This window comes from Rana temporaria, chromosome 8 (assembly GCF_905171775.1).
Source record: "Rana temporaria chromosome 8, aRanTem1.1, whole genome shotgun sequence".
NCBI lineage: Eukaryota > Metazoa > Chordata > Amphibia > Anura > Ranidae > Rana > Rana temporaria.
In genome coordinates, this window is record NC_053496.1 from 181,549,233 (window position 1) to 181,558,758 (window position 9,526).

Consider the following 9,526-nt stretch of genomic DNA (forward strand, 5'->3'; position numbering starts at 1 on the left):
TGGTCTTTGGTGAGGTCTTCTGTCAGCCACTCCCCAGATGTCTTCAACACTTTATAAAGCTGTATAAAAACAACAGCAAAAAATATATTACCTACAGTCCCAGAATCCGCCTCACCTCTCTGGTCAGGTCTATTTTTTTTAATAGAGATAAGAGTGATATCATGTGACCTTCCCAGAATCCTTCTTACCCCTCTTGTCAGCGGGTTGATGATCCCTATGGGTCGAGGTTTGAATTCACCCGACTATAAATTTGTGGTGAATCTTCGGGATTCAAATTCACCCAAATAGATACGTTTTTGGCCAAAATTTGTGTAGCAAAATTCTTAGAAAACCCTTTTATCCATGGCCAGCAGACCCAAAAGAACCATTCAAAAAAAGGATGCCCCGTACACACAGTTGGAATTTCCGACAACAAATGTTCGATGTGAGCTTGTTGTCGGAAAAGCGGACCGCATGTAGGCTCCATTGGACATTTGCTGTCGGAATTTCCGACAACAAAAATTTGAGAGCTGTGTTTTGTCGGAAATTCTGAACTTGTGTACAAAATTTCGACGCACAAAATTTCACGCATGCTCAGAATCAAGCAGAAGAGCCACACTGGCTATTGAACTTATTTTTTTCTCAGCTCATCGTACATGTTGTACGTCACAGAGGTTCTTGATGTTTGCAATTTCCATCAAAATTTGTGTGACCGTGTTTGCAAGACAAGTTTGAGCCAACATCAGTCGGAAAAAAATCCACGGTTTTGTTGGTCGGAATGTCCGATCGTCTGTACGCGGTATAACCCAGCTCCTGTAAATTTTGGTGGTAAGGAACATTGTCTTGTGTGATAACCCCATGTTCACAAGATCTTCACATGCCCTAAAGATCTTTACTGGGAAGACCATCAAACTCCGTGACCATTTTGATTGCACATCATGGTCAATCACTCATTTTCTGACTCTATACCTACAGGGATCATCGGGTTTCAAATTCACCCAAAATGGCTAAATTCGTGTGGCCATATTTTTGACAACCCTTTTACCCATGGCCAGCAGACCCAAAAGAACCATAACCCAACTCCTGTAAATTTCAGTGGTGAGGAACACTGTCATGTGTGATTCCCCCCCCTATGTTCACAAGGTCTTCACACACCCTAAAGGTCTTTACTAGGATGACCATCGAGGGGAAACTATGTGCCTGCAAATTTCGGTGGTGAGGAACATTGTCTTGTGGGATTTCCCATGTTCACGTGTTCAAGGTCTTCACACAACCTAAAGGTCTTTACTGTGAGTAATGTCGGGGTCAGTGATCATTTTGGTTGCTACATCATGGGCAATCATCCATTTTCTGCCTCAGTATCATCAGGGATCATCCAGATTCAAATTCACCCAAATGGACACATTTTTTACCAAGTTGGGGTGGCCGAATTTTTAACAACCCTTTTACCCATGACCAACAGACCCTAAAGAACCATAACCCAATTCCTGTAAATTTTGGTGGTGAGGAACATGGTCTTGTGCGATTTCCCCCTTGTTCATAAGGTCTTCACACACCCTAAAGGGTCTTTACTAGGAGTACTGTTGGGGTCAGTGACCCTTTTAGTTGCTACATCATGGGCAATCACCCATTTTCTGCCTCCATATCATCAGGGATCATCGGGATTTAAATTCACCCAAGTTTGGCCAAACCCATTCACCCATTTTTGGCCAAACTGGCATCACTGAATTTTTACCAACCTTTTGACCCATGGCCAACAGGCGTAAAAGAGCCATAACCCAGCTCCCTCGCTATAAAGGATGGAGGGTTGGTCTCAGAACTGCCATTGTGCCAATGAAATGAAAGCTGCTCTAAGGGAAGGATGATGAAAGCAGACAAACTGCATATGAAGTGATTATGGTCAGTGAGGAAACTATGAACCTGCAAATTTCGGTGGTGAAAAACATTGTCTTGTGTGATAACCCCCCCAATGTTCACAAGGTCTTCACACAACCTAAAGGTCTTTTACTATGAGTACTGTCGGGGTCAGTGATCATTTTGGTTGCTACATCATGGGCAATCATCCATTTTCTGCCTCAATATCATCGGGGGTTAATCATCGATATTCGAATTCACCCAAATAGACACATTTTTAACCAAATTTGGGTGGCCAAATTTTTAACAACCCTCTTACCCATGAGCAATTCATGGGCAATCATCAATTTTCTGCCTCAATATCAGAGATTCGAATTCATAACTCCATCCATAACTCCTGTATATTTCGGTGGTGAGGAACATTGTCTTGTGCGATTTCCCTCATGTTTACAAGGTCTTCACACACCCTAAAGGTCTTTTCTAGGACGACTATCGAGGGGAAACTATGTACCTGCAAATTTTGGTGGGGGGGAACATTGTCTTGTATGATTTCCCTCCATGTTTACAAGGTTTTCACACATGAGTTAAAAAAATCCTCAGATCCACACACTTTTAAATAATTATAATTGAACAATAACCAATTCGTCCCAAAGACGGGATACCTCCTTAATAGCAACAATTAACTAAAATTCGAAAAGGGTGGGGGTATCATTTTGGTTTCTACATCATGGGCAAGCATCCATTTTCTGCCTCAATATCACCAGGGATCATCGGGATTCAAATTCACCCAAAAGGACAATTTTTTGACCAAATTGGGTTGGCCGAATTTTTAACAACCCTTTTAACCGTGACCAACAGACCCTAAAGAACCATAACCCAACTTCTGTAAATTTCAGTGGTGAGGAACATTGTCTTGTGCGATTTCACCAATGTTTACAAGGTCTTCACACACCCTAAAGGTCTTTGCTAGGACGACCATCGAGAGGAAACTATGTGCCTGCAAATTTCGGTGGTGAGGAACATTGTCTTGTGCGATTTTTGATTGCTACATCACGGCCAATGACCCATTATTGTATATTAATAGGGATTTTTTTTTTTTTTTTAGGTTTGTGGTGCTCAAAGCATAGTTTTACTTCTGACCGTCTGTTCCTAGAGTTGCCTTTTGTTCACAGCAAACAGTGTGAACCTAAACCACCTCATATTATGTTACCCCCATCCCCACAGATAAAATAAAAGTTAGACATAAACCGGTTAGACCTATTTAAAGTTAGTTATACATCATTATACCTATTATCCCCGATTAAACCCGTCTTACTGCTGACCTGCTTATTAAATACTCAGATGCGAAAGGAAAGAGGTACTTAGCTTGTACATTAGATAGCAACATTCACTAGAGATGAAAGTCCTCAAAAATTACTTGACAATGGATGAAGAGGACGGACATGACGGGAGAGTTATCGAGTATTAATAATAATATCTTATTACCTCGTCTGCCAGTCCCAGCAACGTCTCCTCTCCACTTCCTTCCAACTCGCCTGGAAATTCCTGTCTGTACGAGACATAACTTCCTGTCATCATTTTACCTCACTTCCTGCCAATGTTACATCACTTCCTGAATGTTTGACCTACGCTAACGCAGCACGTCCTTATCTTTAGTAGTCTGACCTCTCACCCGGAACTTCCTGATTCTAGATGTCATCACATCCTGTCTGTAGGTGACATCACTTCCTGTGTGTGCACCCAATCCTCCAAAAGTAGCTGTGATCGCCAACTGGTGGACGATATGTGAATCGCCCTGGAGATCATCTATCGTTGGGGCTTGCCGTAGAGGCAAAGAGGATTCTGGGAGGTCACATGACATCGCTTTTGTCTCTATTAATATAACCCGACCTGATTTCGTAGCCAATTTGGGTACATTTAAAGCGGATGTGCCACGGGAACAAAATATTAAAAGCCAGCAGCTACAAATACTGCAGCTGCTGACTTTTAATATTAGGACACTTACCTGTCCTGGAGTCCAGCGCCGATCGCAGCAGGGCACGAGCGATCGCTCGTCACCCTGCTGCTCCCCCCTCCATCCACGGTGAGGGAACCAGGAAGTGAAGCGCTGCGGCTTCACTGCCCGGTTCCCTACGGCGCATGCGCGAGTCGCGCTGCGCCCGCCGATTGGCTCACACGCTGTGTGCTGGGAGCCGAGTGTTCCCAGCACACAACGGGCGAAAGACGGGATGTGACGGAATGCCCGTCTTTTGCCCGTAGCGTGTGGCCGGAAGTGGGTGCAAATACCTGTCTTTAGACAGGTATCTGCACCCCCCTCCCCCCTGAAAGGTGTCAAATGTGACACCGGAGGGGGGGAGGGTTCCGATCAGCGGGACTCCACTTTAGGGTGGAGGACCGCTTTAATTCAATTATTTTGGTTCTTATTGGGAATAAATTGTTGGACATAAGAAATAAAATGCATTTTCTTGAAATTTTTGCCATTTATGTAATTTTTGCACCCCCTCCCCCTCCCCCTCCCATATTTACTGCAATATATAATCAGCAAGTCTGACGACCTACATCATATTACATAAGTGTGAAATTTTATGTAATGTAGAGGAATAGTAATACTCAAAAGGGAACGTGTGTGCGTTTTAGGAGAGCTTTGTTACTCTTCTGTTGCCACATTGGCAAAAAAATGATTTGTGTCAATTGTAGCATCAGTATGACATTAAAGTGACGCTAAACAATATCCTTATTTTTTCAAAAATAATTCATACACATCCACAATTTAATGGCCCTGTAATCTGATTTTCATTAAATCGTTTTGCACGATATGTTTTATGCCGCCTTGTGACATCCTTCGTGAGCTCCCGAACCTCTCCTTTTCCCTCTCATTTCTATTTGTATAGAACAAGCACTGCATGTTAGTTGGGGTCATGGGGGCTGCTCTATGCACACTATAGCTCCCATAGTCTGTAGTCCATCTTGGTGGCAAGCAAGAGAGGGTGGCTACGTTCCAATATACAGTGGGACGATGGAGAACGCACATAGCCACCCCCTAACAGGAAATCAGATCACAGCAGCAAAAAAAGGCTGAGAAGAATGCTTTTTTAAATCAAGAATACATACCTGAATATTTGATCACTAAGGTAACATGACAGGTCTCTACCGACCACCAACATAAGAGGACATTTCTCTACTGATCACCAATGTAAGAGGACATCTCTCTACTGACCACCAACGTAAGAGGACATTTATTTACTGACCACCAATGTAAGAGGACATTTCTTTACTGACTACCAATATAATAGGACACGTCTCTGCTGACCATCAATGTAGAGCAGTGGTTCTCAACCTGGGGGGTCGGGACCCCCTTGGGGGTCGAATGATAATTTGCCAGGGGTCACCAAATCCTGGCCTGTTTCTGAAGCCCACACCACTCTCCCAGCCTTTTCTCGGCCACACAGTTGGGCTGTTCCTAGAGCCCGCGCCCACCCACCCGGCCTCTTTGCAGCCGCCCATTCAGTTCAGGGCATTGGCTGGGGGGCAGTAGACTAGAGATCCGCTGACTGGTGAGGATTGTGAGGTGGGAGGGGCTGGAGGAGACCCTATCTCCAGATTTTAGCATAGGTGTCACTGCTGCGAGACACCACTGTAGTACGGGTTCCATGCTACGAAATAATTTTACTGTTAGGGGTCCCCACAATTTGTGAAATGTTATCAAGGGGTCACGACACTAGAAAGGTTGAGAACCACTGATGTAGAGGGAACTTCTCTGACCACTAATGTAAGGGGGACTTCACTAATGACTACCGAAATAAGAGCACATGTCTCTACTGACCGCCAGTGTAAGGGGGGGGCTTTCTCTACTGGTCATCAATGTAGAGGGAGCTTCTCCACTGATAAATGTAAGACGACACTTCACTGACCAACAATGGGAAGATGACCCTTCTCACTGACCACCGGTGTAAAAAGACACTTTTCTACTGACTACCAAAGTAAGGGGAGCTCATCTACTAACCACTAATGTATAAATCACACTTCTCTACTGACCAGCAATATAAAAGTTACACTTCTTTAGGACCACCAAGGTAAAGGGGAGCTTCTCTACTGACCACCAATGTAAGGAGGGGCTTTTCTACTGTCTCTAACAAAGTAAGAGGACATTTCTGTACAATTGCACTTCTCTACTGACCACCAATGTAAGGGGAATTTTGCGACTGACTACCAAGGTAAGAGGACACTTTTCTCTACTGACCACCAATGGAAGGGGAACTTCGCAACTGACCACCAGTGAAAGAAGACACTTTTCTACCGACTACCCAAGTAAGAGGGCATTGCTCTACTGACCACCAATGTAAGGGGGCTTCTCTACTGACCACCAATGTAAGATGACACTTCTCCACAGTTCAGTGACCATGTTGATTGCTACATCATGGGCAATCAACTATTTTCTGTCTCTATATCACTGGGGATCATCAGGATTCAAATTCACCCAAGTGGACACATTTTGGCCAAATTGGCGTGGCTGAATCTTTAACAACCCAACAGATGTGAAGGAGCCATAACCCAGCCCCCTCTCTATAAAGGATGGAGGGTTGGGCTCAGACCTGCCATAGTGTCAATGAAAGGGAAGCTGCTCCGAGGAAAAGAGACAAACTGCATACAGAGAGATTACGACCATTTAGGAAACTGTGCTCCTGTAAATTTTGGTGGCGATTAAAATTGTCTTGTGTGATTTTTCCCATGTTCACAAGGTCTTCACACGCCCTTAAGGTCTTTACTAGGATGACCATCGAGCTCAGTGACCATTTTGATTGCTACATCATGGCCAATCACCCATTTTCTGCCTCCATATCATCGGGACACATTATTGGTCTGGCTGATTTTTTTACCAACCCTTTGACCCATGGCCAACAGGTGTAAAAGACATAACCCAGCTCCCTCTTTATAAAAGATGGAGGATCAGCTAGGAAACTATGCGCCTGCAAATTTCGGTGGTGAGAAACATTGTCTTGTGAGATTTCTCCCATGTTCACAAGGTCTTCGCACAATCTTAAGGTCTTTACTAGGAGTACTGTCGGGGACAGTGACCATTTTGGTTGCTCCATCATGGGAAATCACCCATTTTTGGCCTCAATATCACCAGGGATCATTGAGATTCAAATTCACCCAAATGGAAAATGTTTTGGCCAAATTGGTGTAGCCAAATTTTTACCCATGGCCAACAGACCTAAAAAGAACCATAAACCAACTCCTGTAAATTTCAGTGGTGAGAAACATTGTCATATGCGATCCCCCCCCCCATGTTCACAAGGTCTTCACACACCCTAAAGCTCTTTACTAGGATGACTATCGAGGTCGTTGACCATTTTGTTTGGTTATACTCAAATGGACAAATTTTTGGCCACATTGGCATTGCTGAATTTTTACCAACCTTTTGACCCATGCCCAACAGGCGTAAAAGAGCCATAACCCAGCTCCCTCACATAAAGGATGGAGTGTTTGGCTCCAAACGGCCATTGGCCAATGAAATTAAAGCTGCTCTAAGGAAAGGATGATAAAAGCTGGCATACAGAGAGATTACGGTCAGTTAGGAAACTACGGCCCGTATTCACAAAGACTTACGCCGACATATCTAATGATACGCCGCGTAAGTCCACGGATGCGCCGTCGTATCTATGTGCTTGATTCTGCAAAGGAGATACGCCTGAATCTCGGCTCCATCCGACCGACGCAAGTCTCCCACGCCGTCGTATCTTGGGCGCATATTTACGCTGGCCGCAAGGGGCGCTTCCATTTATTTACGCGTCGAATATGTAAATGAGCGAGATACGCCAATTCACAAACGTACTTGCACCCGTCGCAGTAATCTACGCCGTTTACGCAAGGCGTACGTCCGGCGTAAAGATAAACCACCAAATAGCAGGTCTAAGTCATGTTAGGGTATGGACATCGGAACTGCCGTCGGATTTTAGGTCATTTACGCAAGTCGTACGTGAATGGGGCTGGGCGTAGGTTACGTTCACGTCGTAGGCATTGAGCCAGCGTATCTTAGGGAGTAAATTTGACGTGATTCTGAGCATGCGCGCGCATGGGCCATTCTTTCGGCGCTTCATTTACATGGGGTTACGATTCATTTTCATACAACACGCCCACTACCTGCCTACTTTGAATTAGGCGGGCTTACGCCGGCCCATTTACGATACGCCGCCGTAACTTACGGAGCAAGTGCTTTGCGAATACTGGCCTTTCCTCTTTATGTTACGTCGTCGTAGCACATATGAGATGCGCTACGCCGGCCAAAAGATGCGCCCTCTAGGTGAATCTGGGCCTATGTGCCTGCAAAGTTCGGTGGTAAGAAACATTGACTTGTGCGATTCCCCCTCCCTGCCCCATGTTCACAAGGTCTTCACACAACCTAAAAGTATTTACTAGGAGTACTGTTGGGGTCAGTGACCATTTTGGTTGCTACATCATGGGAAATCACCCATTTTCTGCCTGAATATCATCAGGATCATCTAGATTCAAATTCATCCAAATAAAAAAAATAAAAATAAATAAGAATTGCCCAAATTGGGGGCTTTTTAATTTAGGATGTGCTTGGCTTCAGGGCACTTTTTCTGTCCATTAGATTTTATTGGAGGACCATCCTATAAAAAAGTTGGCTTTCGTTTTTGAGGGTGGTATTTTGGGGGATATGATTTCCTTTTTGGAGGTATATTGATGATATTTATTGTATATTAATAGGGAGTTTGTGTTAGGTTTGTGGTGCTCGAAGCATAGCTTTACTTCTGACCATCTGTTCTTGGGGTTGCCTTTTGTTCGAGGCAAACAGTGTGCACCTAAACCACTTCACATTATGTCATCCCCATAGACAAAACAAAAGTTAGACATACACCAGTTAGACCTATTTTAAGTTAGATATACATCATTTATACCCATTGGCCCGGATTTACAAAGACTTACGCCAACGTATCTAATGATACGCTGCGTAAGTCCATGGATGCGCCGTCGTATCTATGCGCTTGATTCTGCAAAGGAGATACGCCTGAATTTCGTCTCCATCCGACCGACGTAAGTCTCCTACGCCGTCGTATCTTGGGCGCATATTTATTCTGGCCGCTAGGGGCGCTTCCATTGATTTACACGTCGAATATGTAAATGACCTAGATACGCCGATTCACGAACCTACTTGCGCCCGTCGCAGTAAGCTACGCCGTTTACGTAAGGCGTACGTCCGGCGTAAAGTTAAACCATCAAATAGTTGGGTCTAAGTCATGTAGGGTATGGACGTCGGAACTGCCGTCGGATTTTACGCAAGTCGTACGTGAATGGGGCTGGGCGTAGGTTCCGTTCACGTCGTAGGCATTGAGCTGGCGTATCTTAGGGAGTAAATTCGATGTCATTCTGAGCATGCGCGCGCATGCGCCATTTGTTCGGCGCTTCATTTACATGGGGTCACGGTTAATTTTAATACAACACGCCCACTACCTGCCTACTTTGAATTAGGCGAGCTTACGTCGGCCCATTTACGCTACGCCGCCGTAACTTAGGGAGCAAGTGCTTTGTGAATACTGGTCTTGCCTCTCTATGTTACGTCAGCATAGCGCATATGAGCTGTGCTACGCCCGCTCAAATATACGCCGCTGTACGTGAATCTGGCCCATTATCCCTAATTAAACCTGTCCTGCTGCTGACCTGCTTATTG

General features: G+C 44.7%; 1 protein-coding gene across 1 annotated transcript in view; it reads right to left on the minus strand.

Annotated features, from left to right (window-relative positions):
• The window catches only part of LOC120910202 (gastrula zinc finger protein XlCGF26.1-like), a 1,148,070-nt gene that overhangs the window by 232,369 nt on the left and 906,175 nt on the right, over positions 1-9,526 (minus strand). The gene's annotated exons all lie outside the window — the stretch shown is intronic.